We start from the raw sequence: 15,365 nt of genomic DNA, 5'->3' as shown, positions 1-15,365 counted from the left end.
AGCTGTTGCAGGTAGACTAGAACACAATTTGCCAATCTATCAATTGAGCATCTATTTTCAATGAAAATGTTATTTTTACAAATACAACATTATCTCCGCATATCGTATTAGTTGCTTTTTAGGGCTTTATTTGTAAACGTTTTTGTTACTGCCGATATGTTTATTTACTAAGGTTGTGTTGTGTTGTGTTACCATAGCCTGCCGAATTAGTGCTGGCCTATCACATTACGGTAATGCCTTAGTGTTATATTAGTAGTGACACTGTAGCCTGTGCCTTCACGATCTAGTCTTCATGTTACCGCCCAAGTTAGAGAAATAATAAACTTAACTCTAGCAGAACTTAATAAAATCCGCTGTTATTCATATTTTAACAATTTGTACAATTCTTCTGCAAATATGTCATGCTCACTGTTCTAACTGCTGTATGTTGCTTAAACTCCTCATAAGTCAGTATCAACAAGGATGATTGCTGGTTTTGCGCTCCTGGCAACATTGATAACATTTCAGTTTATGTTCTTTGGGGAAAACCCGGAAATAATACATGATGCTTTATGAAATGTATCAATACTTACTTTACAATTTAAATAAATACTGTATATTGTGGTTTTTTATAGAATGATACCTTAGTTCCAAACAGCACACTAACTTATATTGTTAAAAACTAAACTTTCCAATATAGTCAATAACTACAAGTAACCAGTTTTAATACATTAACACTCCATTTATGATGTATGTTAGAACATCTTTGGCAGCAATTTACTACATCAAAGTTTATATTGCCAACCATTATCTCATTGCCCAAGTTCTTGGGTACATTTTGAAAATAATTTATGTGGAGTTAGAGAGGTATTTCTAATCATCTTGATGTATGTCAGCATTGAGGATAAAAATATTGTTGTGGGCTTTAAATGAGTAGAAGAGGAGGATATAAAAATAATTTCACTGTTATTAAATATATTAAATAATTTAAATGCGTAAATTTACATTCTGGTGGTTTTTTCATGCTGTATAAGGAAATTTTTACAGTGGAATGAACTGTGTGTGCTGATAGCTCAGTCACTGAATTAACACAATAAAAACACTAGAATTGGTGGAAACGTAATCAAAAATTGTTTTTACGAACCACTTCCGCTTTACTTAATTAATTAAACCATTTTTGCCATTCCTTCTTCATGTTTTCTTTGCATGAGAGCTGATGGTTGCACGGTCTAAGACCTCAGACTTTGGATCTGAGTTAGACATAGCACACCTTATTCTGCTTGATAGTATCCTCACAGAGGCCAGCAGCCCATGAGGACAGGCATAATAGGCTTAAAAGAGGATCAACCTCTCCTTTATGTTACAAAAGGATTTTTTTTAATTTTCTAGATTTATTGAAGTAAAGTTACTTTTAGTTCTATAAGTTTGGATCCAAATTGTGTATAAAACTGCTTTTTATTAATATTCTAAGTATGTTTTAGTACCCATACAAACTAAAAATTACTTTTAACGATAATAATCTCTTTAATGATCTGATTTAGTAGTCTAGAACCATTTGTCATCTATTTTGGCTAGGCTCATATAATAATTCTTTTGGGTGTGAAAATGCCTTTCCCAAACCGGGATTGGAATCCGGACACCTTGGGCGATAAACTGAGATGGTGACCAATCAGTGACCAGGAATAGCAATGATAATAAATTATTCGAAAAATGTCACAGTTTTGTAATCCATGGTGATAATGTACCAGCATCATCTTTAAATATTTAAACTAGATTAAAAATTCTTGGATGGAAGAAAACCGTTAGATTTGCTCATCTCTGCAGAAACTAAGAACAACTAAAATTCTCGTAGTATCTAAACTAATACAAATAAAGACTAATACAAAAAACCTAAATTAACTAATTTTATTTCAGGATAGATTTATCCAAAATTTTAAAGAAATGATTTCCATACATTCCAGTCTTCACACAGTATTGTAGTTCTATTGTGAGGTTAATTGCAGTCCACATTTAAACTCCTGATTATTATAATTCCTGATAATGTTCCATATCTCTGGGTAGTCCAAGTTTGTTACTCAATATTTCTTTAATCTTATTGTTACATTTTTTTTATACGTTTTCTCATAATTTTGAATAAAAGAAATATTTTATTGTCATTCGTCAACTCAGTATAATTTTATTGTCCCTTTTTTAAATGGTTGAATCTTTAGTATTATATGGAGAATTTTAGTAGGGATGTGCCAATTCTTGGGATTCATTTTAGATTCCAAAATAATCCCTGAAACCCATGTTATGTCTCTGAAAGTAACCATATTCAGAAATGACTACGTAAAATCAATTTGTTTATTAATACTTTTGTAGACGATTGGCCACAGTAAAACGTGTAGATTTAATAAGTATGTACAAAAACAGGATGAAAGAATAAAAATATATCACACTTAAAACCTTAATATCTTTTTCAAATTTGCTTGTTATTGATTTACATTGGGATAATATTATTAAAATAATAAAAACTTCTTATTAAACTTATAAGTGTATGATGGTCTTATTACATTTAAATTTCAAGAAAATAAATCTACTTCTAACTAAGAAATTAAAATAACATTCATAATTAGTTATTTTAAACTGCATTAATTTAAATTTTATGTTTCCACGTATTGGTATTGTTGGTAATGAATCAAAATTTGTCTTGAAAATAATTTGTGACAGATTCCCATCTTAAGTGATATGATTGTACTTAATAAATTATAATATAAGGTAGCTGCAGATTTTTTAATTAGTGTTTAATTAGTTCATCACCATAGCGAGCAAGTAGAAGTTTAACCTTAATTTTGGACTATTGTAAGTCGAATCAGATTGTAAATTCTCTTAATGTGTTTATCAAACTTACATAGTTACTAAATAAAACCCAATATCTTGTGTGATATGGCGGAATAATGGCAATGAGACATTAGATTGTGACTTGTCTGTACTTTACTATTAAGGGGAGCACAGTTCGCACACAACTGTAGATTCTTAGCACCTTTCTGCAATTTTCTTTTTAAAAACAGGCTGTGATTTTATCAATCGTGTCTTTGGAATGCTTTTGCTCACTCTTTTTTGTTGTGCTTGTTGTTGTTGTTTGTATTTATACTACTTTTACATTGTCGAGTTTTGTATTTTATTGAAAATAAAGGAAAGGTTTTGTGGGATTTGTTTCTATTTTGGTCCCTTGGAGTCACCTATTTCATACATAGTGAGGCATTAAAAATAAGTATCGTGTGTATCCCTGGAGCAACAAACATTTTATCTGTTTTTTCAATTTTTTTAACTGTTTTAAAATATACTTTGCTCCTGGCTTGTGCAAGTATTCCTTTAAACTTTTGTACTCGCTTATACTTTGATAGATTAAGTAGAAAAAGATAATGTTGAATCATAACAAAAGTTGTAAAATAGGTTATATCTTTTAAATTTGTTATAACAATACTATTTAATTTTTTATTTCAATTTTCAACAGGCGCCATTTTGTTTATATATGAAAGCAAATCACACAATTTTTTACTTCTGTGCAAAGTTTGGTATCTGTAGCTTTACTGATTCTAGATATAATAATATTTTGTAAAATTAAAAAATGGTGGCTAGCGCTTAAAAATTAAATTAAAAATCTATATTTATAAGATTTTTTGTTTTCAATTTTAAGTACTATAAGCCACAGAGTTTATGACGCTTTTTTCTGAACTTCCTATATGTATATCAATATGAATTCTCTTCATACAAAAATAAAAAAACCACTTTCGTATGTCACAGCATACTTCTTCAGATGTAACATTGTATAAATATTTACAAAAATTGAATTATTAAAGTAATTAGAAATATAAAGAAGAAAAATAACTGTAATTGAATAATAAACAACAGTGAGCAAATATCATACAGCTGATGTTTCATCAGAAATGCTGAAGAGTAAAAACACATTTTTTAGAAATTAACGAAGTTTCAAACCTAAAGGAAATTTTGATTTTTAATATAAGTTGATGAGCAGTTTCGCTCTTTCTCAAATCTATTTCTATTTTCATTGGCATATAATGCAACATTATTGATGCCTTTTAATTTATAATAGTTTTAAATTTTGTCCTTATTGTGTTCCCTGGAATGTATAGCGAGAGGCTTGTTATCTCCATGAACAATACTATAACAGTGAATAGAATCCAAGATGGCTACCTGCCAACAACTACAGTGAAAAGTGTCTCAAGAAACAGCAAAATAGTGATGGTTTTAGGTTGACAACAACAAATAATCTATAATCAACACCTTACCTGGAGTACCGTGAGTCAATTCACTAATAAAACAAACAATTTCAACTAAAGATTAACAAGAAAATATACTTTTAAAAAACACTACTAGCTGACCTACATTTCAAGGGCAGCAATACGTTGAAAATCAGATTTTTACAACTAAGCACTGTTTTAAAACATGAGAATAATGCTCTAAGATAAAAATATTTATTTGCAACACATAAAAAAAGAGAGAAATTTTATATAACATAAAACTGTGACGTCACAAAATAGTTTAACTACATAAGCTAGTGACGTCACTAACACTACTTATATCTTCTCAATAACAAGACTGTCTTGTTAGCTAGACTAAGCCACCTGTGAGCCAGGCCGCTGACCTAGATAACAGAGTCAGCATTCCTCTACTCAGCATAACTCCTCACAACTGGCAATAGTGCTATCACAGGCTGTATTATATCTCTCTCCTGATACAAATGCACAATTACATTTCAAACCTGCCCACACTCTCTGACCACTAAGAGTCTGACAAACTTAGTATAAATAAACAGTTTCTGAATGACATTACCCTATTGTTGACCACTAAGAGTCTGACAAACTTAGTATAAATAAACAGTTTCTGAATGACATTACCCTATTTTTGACCAATAAGAGTCTGACCTGAGTTACTAAATTTTACATTGGAACCTGAAGATTTTTGACATAAAGAAACAGCCAAACTTTTAAAAACTGATTCAATTTTACATTGGAACAATGACCTCCAAATACCCATGTGGTGCTTGTAGTATTGGAGTAAAGTATTCTGCTATTAAATGTACAGGCCCATGTCACCTGTGGTACCATGCAGGGTGTGTAAATATTACAGACAAGTGCCTCAAGAAATTGTCAAAGGTTGAGATTAACACATGGACCTGCAGAAACTGCTCTGACCTACCAAAATTACCCACAATATCTGTCCTTCAAGACAAGGCTAACCAGTCACTTGACCTAGCACCTATAACCTCATCTGGTCCACAAAACAAAACATCCAATAACTCAATTACAGCCCTGGAAAACAGTCTTATTGAAAATGATCTTTTACAAAACTCAGTTAGTGAAGAGGATAAGCTGACAATGGCTGCTACAATAGGTTCGGCATTACTGGAAGAAAACCGACAATTAAAGGAACAAATATCTATTTTAGAAAGCAAGTTGACAAGTACCCAGTGCAAGCTAGCTAGTAGTGAGGCTAAGATTGAAGAACTGACTGAAGAAGAAGATAAATACAATAGAAGAATTGAATCTCTGACCCAAGAGTTAGCAGAGCTACAAAGTCAAATTCAAAAAGAAAAGCAAAAGAACTTGGAAATCCAAAATATCTTTGAAGGCTATGATCAAAAGCAGGAACATCTAATTGAAGACCAATCCATTAAAATAAAAAAATCTTGAAACACAAATCTCTTCTAAACACAAATGCAATACACCTAAAAGATAGTGGCAAACTGGAAACTAGAAGTAAGGTAGAAACTGGGACTCAAACCGCAGAATGTCTTGCATCACCAGAGACAAAACTTAAAACCCCACCAAACATTGTATTGGAGTTGGCCCAGATAAGTCAAAGTCAAAGTCTTTATTGCAACAAAAAACAAGTTGGTAACTCATACAGTTGACGTCAAGTTGCCACAAGGCATTACAAAACAAATAATAGTTAATACTACTTATGTCTTTTACAGGTACATCTTCACTTAGTGTTAAAATAGAGTTCAAGTAATGAAATCAATTCTTCATATAAAATTAAAACTAACAATTAACAAATGGGAGCATAGATAAGCGGAGTACAACAATTAAAGTTAGTCAATATTTGATGGACAAAACTAATTAAGACTTAAAATTTCCATTTAAGGTAATGCACAATGATAATATAAAGTAAAAACATACATTTAAAAGATCCTTTATATACACAGAATTTAAAATAGTTGATTAATATGTCAAATAAGGCAAGGTCATCAGTTAATAAAAGTAAAAATTCCATTATATACAAAACATTCAAAATTGTTAAAACAGTTATATCACAGATAAGGCAAGGTCATCAATTAAAGCTAATGTCAATGGTTTGAAAGATCTAAAAAAACTCATTTACACTGTAAAAAGGATTCCTCAGTAGCCAGATGTACAGTTTTGTTTTAAAGCATTTAAAATCAATATCACAAGCATTTCTAGGAAGTTTGTTGAACATATTTAAGCCTACGTAAGAATAAGAGTTTTGTGTCTTGCTAAGCCCTAACATGTGGTAAATCAAGTTAAATCTCTGTATCTGGTGTTGTAGTTGTGAATGTCACTCCTAAACAAGGAAGAATCAATCCTCAACTTAACTCTAACTAGACAATGAAATATGTACAAATTAAAAACTGTGGGTATTTTGTTCACTTTATAAACAATGGTTCTACAGTGAGCTCTATAATTAGAGTAAGTAATTATTCTAATTGCTTTTTTTTGGAGTAACAGAATGTTTTTTGTACTGGTACTACAACCCCAGGAGCAGTATACCATAAGAGATTATACAATGAAAAAAGGAAAAATAGGCCATTCTTAAATATATTTTTGGGATACACTTTTTCAAATTACGCAAAATATATATTACTCTAGAAAGCCTGCTACACACACCTGAATGTGAGGAACCCATGAGAGTTTTGAATCAATGTTGATTCCTAATAGCTTGACATTATTGCTAAAGCTTATATCTAGTGATCCAAGTTCTAGAGAGCTAAGAGTGAAAAGAACAGATTGCGTTTTATTACCATTTAACAAAAGGCCATTATTATCAAAACCAGTTTTCACATTCCTTAAGGACTGTTGTCAATTTGGTTAAAAAGAGTACTTACATTAGAATTACTACAAAACAATGTTGTATCGTCAGCATACATAATTGACTTACATATAGAAATGTTTTTTGGGAGGTCGTTTATCATGACTAGAAAGAGAAAAGGGCCAAGGACCCGAGCCCTGTGGTACTCCACTCTCTACCCCTGCCACCTCAGAAAGTTTGTTTCCAAAAGCTAACTTGCTGAGTGCGATTTTTTAAGGTAGCTACGAAATAAGTTAAGCTCGGCACCATCAACGCCATAATGTTCTAGCTTCATGAGAAGAATGTCATGCGGAACACAATCGAAGGCCTTTGTCAGATCACACATGGTGGCGACCGTACCCGCGCGATTTTTCAAATCCACCAAGGACGGCCTCCACCAGACCCCCGACCGCATCCACTGTCGACAAGCCACCCTGAAGCCAAATTGAGATTCTGAAAACAATCGGTTAGACTCAAAATAGTGACTAACCTGGTGTATCACCACTTTCTCAATAATTTTGGAGAAAACAGGCACCACAGAGATCCGGTCGATAACTGGAAGGACTAGACGGGTCACCTTTCTTAAAAATGGGGACAACTCTGGATAACTTAAGTACATCGGGGGAATAATCCCTTATCTAGACACTCGTTTATACAGACTGTCAAAGGCTGTACTATTACTAACAGTACTTTTTTTACGAGATCACAGCTGATATCAAAGATATCTCTACACTTGCTAGGCTTAAGATTTTTTACTATTTTTATCACATCATCATAAGACACTTTCTTTAGCTTGAAATTAGCTGAAACAGTTCGAGGCATATTTTGTAGGTAGAGCATAGCAGTTGTAACAGATGAACCAGTGGAGCTGCGGATCTCTTCCACCGAAGACGCAAAGAAATTGCTGAAGATCTCAGGAGTTAGCTGGTCGACTTCAGGCGACATTGGCTTTTCTTCTCTGTAGAGAATTGGATATTAATTCCCAAGCTCTTTTACACTGATTTTGGAGAGCAGCAGCGATAGAATCTGCGTTTGCCTTAAACTTTGTCTGAAGAACACATTTTTTATAGTCATTCTTCGCATTGAGATACGAACGTCTTGTAGCTTCAATGTAAATATTGTAACGTTGGGCCCATAAGTAGCTGTCATAGGACATTTCAACATGTCTTTTCTTCATAAAGAGGTCAAACCGTTATACCAATTTTTAGGAACCGATTTCTTATGCGTATGACCACTGAATTTAACAGTCTTAAAAGGAAAACATTTGTCCATTTTTTCTATGAATAAGTAGAAAAAAAATATCAAACTTACTGAAAATTTTGCTGAAATTCTTCCTCCCAGTTTATGCCTCCAAGAGACTGTTCAAAAATTTCAAGGTTATGGTTATTAAAATTTCTCAACAAACGCACATTCTGCGCACTGGTGCAGGAGTCAGGCAAGAGTACAGTAGTCAAAAGAGCACTGTGATCTGATTTAGTGGTGGGTAAAGCCACCACTGTTTTTAATTGTTAGCTTTGGCAAATTTGAAAAAATACATTGTCAATACATGCTGTACCTCTTGTAGGTTCGAGGTTAAGGCAGTAACAGTTGTCGCGAACGAAGCATATCCAAAAACTGTAACGAAAAGTTTCGATGGGTAACCTTATATCAATGTTCAAGTCCCCGCACACAATAATTGGTAGGCTATAACAATCTAGTAAATGGATCATTAGCCTATCCAGTCCTTCAAGGAATGATTCATGGTTTCCATCAGGAACACGATAAAGAGAGACTAAGAGGACTTCTAAGTTATCCAAACCTTACCTTTGCACACACAATCTCAAGGTCACTTTCCTGGCACATGTGGCTAACGTCTATTTTTTGGAAACTGACACCTTCTTTAACATACACTGCAACACCACCTCTTGACTTAGTGTTCCGACAGTACATTGTTGCACACAAAATAGCCATTTATATTGATGCAGTTCTTATATCTTCATTTAACCAGTGTTCACAAACGCAAAAAGACAGAACAACCATTTTGTGAAAGTAAAATTTCGACTTCAAACTGTTTATCCGCAAGAGATTGAGCATTGACCGACAATATTTTACAACGTCTAGATACATTATTTAAACTATCAATAGGCCCAGTCAGATCACTACTATACGAATCATCTACACCACACGACACGGGTAATCTTATGTTGGGTTCTTTTCCAAGGAGGTCTTGGGCAAAAAAGACTCATCGCCAACTGGTCTTCGAGGGAACTCGAAAACATTTTGACAAGGACACCATCTGGCCAAGTGTCAGCTTCCAGTGCAATATCAATTTTGTTTTCTGGCACACACCACTTTAAAAGATCTGTAAGAGTTCATACTTAGTTTTCCATTCTTCACATTCAATTTCACACTCAAATATATCTTTCAGATAGGACGAAAGATCCTCTTTACCTACTTCTACGGAAAGCCGAGACACAAAGAGCCATTTTTTACAAGGCACAGTTTTAATTAAGCAGTCAGTTCTTTTTTTACCAATTATAGGCCTAGGTCTATGTGACACATTAGACCTAGGCCTATTTGATACATTAGGCCTGGGCCCACTCTTGTCCACAATGGTAGAACTTAGTTTATTTGGTTCATTTCTTTTGGCAGAAGAAACACGTCCTTTCCTACTAACAAGAGTAAAACTATCCTTAACATTGGCTTTGGTGGCAGCAGCAAAATCTTTGTTGGATAATAAAGCGTCCTTATAACTAATGCTGGACTGAGATTTCTCATTGCTGTCCTGTGTGGATGTTTTCTTATCGTTCTGTTTAAAAGGTTCACAGTCACTTAGGTTAGGATCTTTTGAGGTTAGGACATGGCCGTTGTCAGATTTGCCAAAATTGTCGTTGCAGAATAATGAAAGTGAGTCCAACTTACCGTTTAATGAAACGTTGTCTTCTACCACTCCTTTTACGATATGTAAAAGTTTGTCAACCGCGATACGTAAACTCAACAAATCTTCTACGTCAAAACTCTTACGAATGATGGAGCTAACCTTACTTGAGCAGGGCTTACAATACCACACAACTACGTTTTCCAGCTCTGATATTTTTGAGTATAAACTTCTTTGTCATATCTACACATTTAAATGTGAAACCATTTTCCACACATACCGTCACAAAGCAAAGCATCGTCATCATTATTAACTAAATAATTACAGCAGCCACACTTAGAGTCGTCTTCTCCACCCGCCATGACACTTTTTTTTTCTAATGATGAAATCCAGACAAGATAGTTTGGAGACCACAATTACACGCCTTAATGATCAGCTTAACTCCCAGACCAATGTTTCACAAAGACCTGTTCTTCATGAACAGAGTACTCAAACTGCAATAATTCCAACACAGACAACTTCAAGGTACCCAAAATCCACTCCAAAAACATTTGTTAATAGCTCACTTCATAGTACAAGGAAAATTCAACAAAAACAAATTAACCACATGAGTATCTCACTTCAAACAGCAAAATATGCTGCCAGCCAAATAAAAAACCATCCCATTCCTTGTAATAACTTCCAGACATTGGACACACTTAAGTTCGACACAGCAAACCTACAACCAAGAATTGTTGAAGATAACCTCTTACCTTTAAGTAAAGAGGCACCACCCTTGGAGAAAAGACCACCTTACACTGCAACCAAACTTGGGCCCAAAGAAACAATAGAAGAATTTTACAACACAAACATTGAGCAATTTAAAGCTAACTAACTATCTAATAAACCACTCCAATAACAACTCTTCTCCTTCTTTTTTATTGAATGGCAGCCACAGAAAGGAGAGAACCTGACCCCCAACGCAGTAAAGAAGAAGTCATTTAAAAGGGAACTGCTAATACTACATCAAAATGTGCAAGAGGTAAGGAACAAAGTAGACAGATTATCTCATCTACTTCAAGACATTCAACCTGACATAGTCATCTTGAGTGAGCATGGTCTGAATTCTGAACTCTTAGAGAATACTAAACTCCCAGAATACTCCCTCAAAGCACACTTTTGCAGGAAAGAAACCAGAAAAGGAGGGGTTGCAATATATGTGAAAGACTCACTACAACAAAAAACAGAGCCACTGGAGATATCGCATCATTGCAAGGAACTCGTATGTGAGGTGGCAATGCTCAGAATAGCAGTCGGAAAACAACACCTTTACGTCTCTGGCATATATAGATCTCCAAGCGAAAAGTTGAATGAAGCCTTAGACATTCTTTCTAACATCATCGAAGAAACTAAGGCTGAAAACCACTCAATAATCATTATGGGTGATATAAACGTAAACAGCCTAGTGCCAAATAATGAATCACGAAAACTTGAAGAAGCACTGGCCAGCCTTAACATGATGAGATTGCCTCTACCCCCAACCAGAATCACTTACAACTCCACCTCCTCCATAGACTGTATATGCTCAAACCTATCTGCATCCAACATCAATGCCACAGTAATACACACAGGCTTGTCAGACCACACCGCACAATTGAGTAAAATATCTCTTGAAGCACAGAAAACAGAAACCTCTAGTCTTATTCAACGACAAATGAAAAAGGACAATCTTGACACTCTAAAAACTTTACTGCACAATGAGGACTGGGCTGGAGTATTTGGAGCCCAAAATACTGAAGACGCATACAATGCCTTCTTAAATACTCTGGCAATATACATTGATGCAGCTTGCCCTAAAAAGAAAACCAGAAATAAGAAGAAAACAAATTTTAACCATAAAGACGGTGAAGCTCTTACACTGAAAGAAACTTATCTTCAATGCCTTAGAAAGTACCAGACTACAGGAAGTGACCTGCATAAAACAGACACAGCCCTTGCTAAGAAAAACTATGACCTTAGACTAAAAATGCTAAAACGCCAGGCATCATCTAACTGTATAAACAGAGCTGACAATAAATCAAAAGCAATCTGGCAAATAGTAAACAGTGAAAGGAAGAGTGCAGAACAAGGCAAAGAGCAGCTGAAACTGAAGATAAATGGAAAAGAAACAACCAATCCAAATGAAATCGCTGAACATTTCAATGAATTCTTCACCAAAGTTGCACAGCAAACGTTGGACATCAATAATCAGCACCAAAAAGGTCAACAGCTAACACTCCATGTAGCAAATTGTAGGCTCAGCCAACTTCACAACACCACTACAGAAGAAGTACAAATTATGATTAAAAGCATGAAGTCTAAAACCTCAGCAGGGCTTGATGAAGTATCATCAAAGTTACTTAAACACTGCAGTGAAGCCCTTACAACCCCCTTGGTCAGCATCATAAATAAGTCACTATCATCGGGACTCTTTCCATCCGCCTTGAAAGTTGCAAAAGTATATCCTAAGCATAAAAGTAACTGCCAAAAGACACCTAGCAACTATAGACCAATTTCACTGATCTCCACCTTTTCCAAAGTAATAGAAAAAGTTGTATTAAAGAGACTGATGGACTACCTTAAACAACAAAACTTGCTAACTAATAGTCAGCATGGGTTTGTGAAAGGCAGATCCACAACAACTGCAATTGCTGAGCTGGCAGAGTTCATTTGCGATCAACTGGAAGCAGGAAAGCTTGTGACTGGCATAATGCTTGACTTCAGCAAAGCCTTTGATTGCCTGGGACACAACCTCATCCTGCAAAAACTTCAAAGCCTGGGTATTAGTGGCTCTGCTTACAGGTGGTTTAAAAGCTATTTGGAAGAACGCACCCAAGTGGTGGAGATAAGACATCATAGCAAAGGGATAATACAAAACATCAGATCCAAACCGTTACCTGTAAGCCGAGGAGTTCCACAAGGATCAGTCCTAGGCCCTGTACTGTTTATCTTATTTACCAATGACATGCCTCATCTTTTAAATGACTACTGTTCTACTTTAATGTACGCCGACGATACTACTCTTCTGCTCACTGGGAGCTCTGCAGAAGAGCTAGCAATTGACTCATATACTGCACTAAATATGGCATACCAGTACTGCCACTCAAAGGACCTAGTAGTCAATATGACCAAGACCAAACAACTAGCATTCGGTAGAAGACGAGATGAAATTGCAGCCCTACCAGAAGTTGACATGCAACCCAAGGCAACATTTCTTGGCGTAACAATTGACGAAACTCTTTCATGGACTCAGCATGTTGACAACCTTTGCAGGAAACTAAACACCAGCCTCTTTGTTATCAAAAGAATTTACCACATTAGTGATTTAATCACTGCAAAGACAACTTATTATGCCCTTTTTGAATCACATCTGAGGTACAGCATTGCTATATGGGGAGGCACCACAGTCACTAACCTACAGAGACTTCTCCTGATACAGAAGAAAGTAATAAGAACTCTTAAAGGCCTAGGACCCAAGGAAAGCTGTCGTGAAGGTTTCAAGGATCTTCGCATCTTGACAGTTGTGGCCCTCTACATCCAGGAAGTGATTATGTTTGCCGACATGAATGAACTCCCTCGGGGAACAGATGTACACCAGTACAACACTCGACATGCTGACAACTACATCCTGCCAGCACACCATTTATCACTGTACGGGAGGAAGCCATCGTACATGGGACGCAAGCTCTACAACCTGCTGCCAACCGAGATAAAGGCTCAGAAGGGCAAGAAACTGAAGATGGCACTGAATAGATGGCTGGTGACCAGGCCATTCTACACGCTGGAAGAATATCTACAAGACACATGACCATCTTAGACATCAAGACTGCTCAATTCAACTTATTTATTTTGTAAATTTTAAACTTTAACATTGTATTATTGACGCCAATACATTTCTCTATGAAATTTTGTAAATAAAGAGATTTTGACTTTGACTTTGACTTTGACCTGTCATTCTGATATGAAAAGGGTTAGAGGTTTGGCCAATATATTGTTTATTCTAAAAATTACAGTTTAGCCGATATATTACTTTTTAGCTTGAATTGCAATCAATAGTTCCTGAAATTGGATGTTTTATTAGTTATGTTACTGAAAATTTTGACTAGAGGACATGATTTTGCATATACCACAATGTGGTTTTTGACAGAGTTTACAACCGTTAAATTCCCCCCCTGTTTTTTGTTTTTAAGATTGGTTTGGACTAATATATTTTTAAGATTTGTTGGACTTCTAAAGATGACCCTAGGTGGTTTTGAAAATATATCTTTAGCTTCTGATGAAGATTGTAGAATGTGAAAAGCAGTTTTAATTATAGGGTTTATTTTGTATTTTGTTATAAGGTTGATTTAATAGCTTTCATTAATTTTTTAAAAATTATTCTAATTTTTTAACGAATCTTGGAAAGATGAACTTGACAAATTTGAGAGGATAACATTGATAAATTGCTCAACGAGATGATCAGGTGATAAAGATGGAGGCTCCTAATCACCTTGTTCTTCGAATTTTTCCAAGCACTTAGGTAGGTACATTTGAAGTTTCAGATTCATGAGTTGAAAAATAATGTTTAACCCGAACATTACGTGCAAAATTTAAAGTGTCCTCGACTAAACTAATTTGATTGAATTTTGGCGTTGTACAGAAAGTGAGTCCTTTTGACAATACACATATTTCATCACTAGAAAGGTCATAATTTTCCAATGTTAGCATGCTTTTCTTAAAAAAAGTTGATTGTGTGGCATGAACCAAGAGAATTGTACAAAGGACCACAGTCAGTCTGGTGATTTTCTACAGGAACACGATGATTACAAGTTTTATTTACATTATCTGATGAAAATAATGTGGTTTTGGGTAATTCTAAAATAATTTAGCACCTGATATCAAAGTCAATGTTGGAGTCTGGTCTTTTCCCACAACCCTCTAAGCTTTTTTGCAGGTTGATCATTTTCTTGTTCATGAAATTATACAGTTTTGTCAATAATGGATTTATTTTTACGACAAAGTTTTTAAAGTGGAATTTTGTAACTAATTTTCGGTGAATGCTTCTAAGTCCTTCACCATGTTCTTTGCAAAAAGTCTCATATATATATATACTACATATATATACTATATATATACTATATATAATATATATATATAGAATACTATATACTAGATATACCACCTGTATATAAGATTTTTCCACAAGAACTATAGGGGCTGTACAGTGTTAGTAATTTGCCAACCTATCACAAATGCTAAATGAATTGTGTGATTCAGTAATTTGGTCACCAGCAATCACTTTATTAATCTTATCCCCACAAACTCAAACATCCTTATTTATAACATTACAAACTGCATAATTACGTCAAAATAAATGTTTATTGTTCTAATATAGCATGGGATGACAAAAAGCTTAAATAAATAAACACATTGTGGTTCT

Source organism: Homalodisca vitripennis, chromosome 1 (genome assembly GCF_021130785.1).
Source record: "Homalodisca vitripennis isolate AUS2020 chromosome 1, UT_GWSS_2.1, whole genome shotgun sequence".
In the NCBI taxonomy this organism is placed as follows: Eukaryota; Metazoa; Arthropoda; class Insecta; order Hemiptera; family Cicadellidae; genus Homalodisca; species Homalodisca vitripennis.
This window is presented reverse-complemented; position numbering follows the sequence as displayed.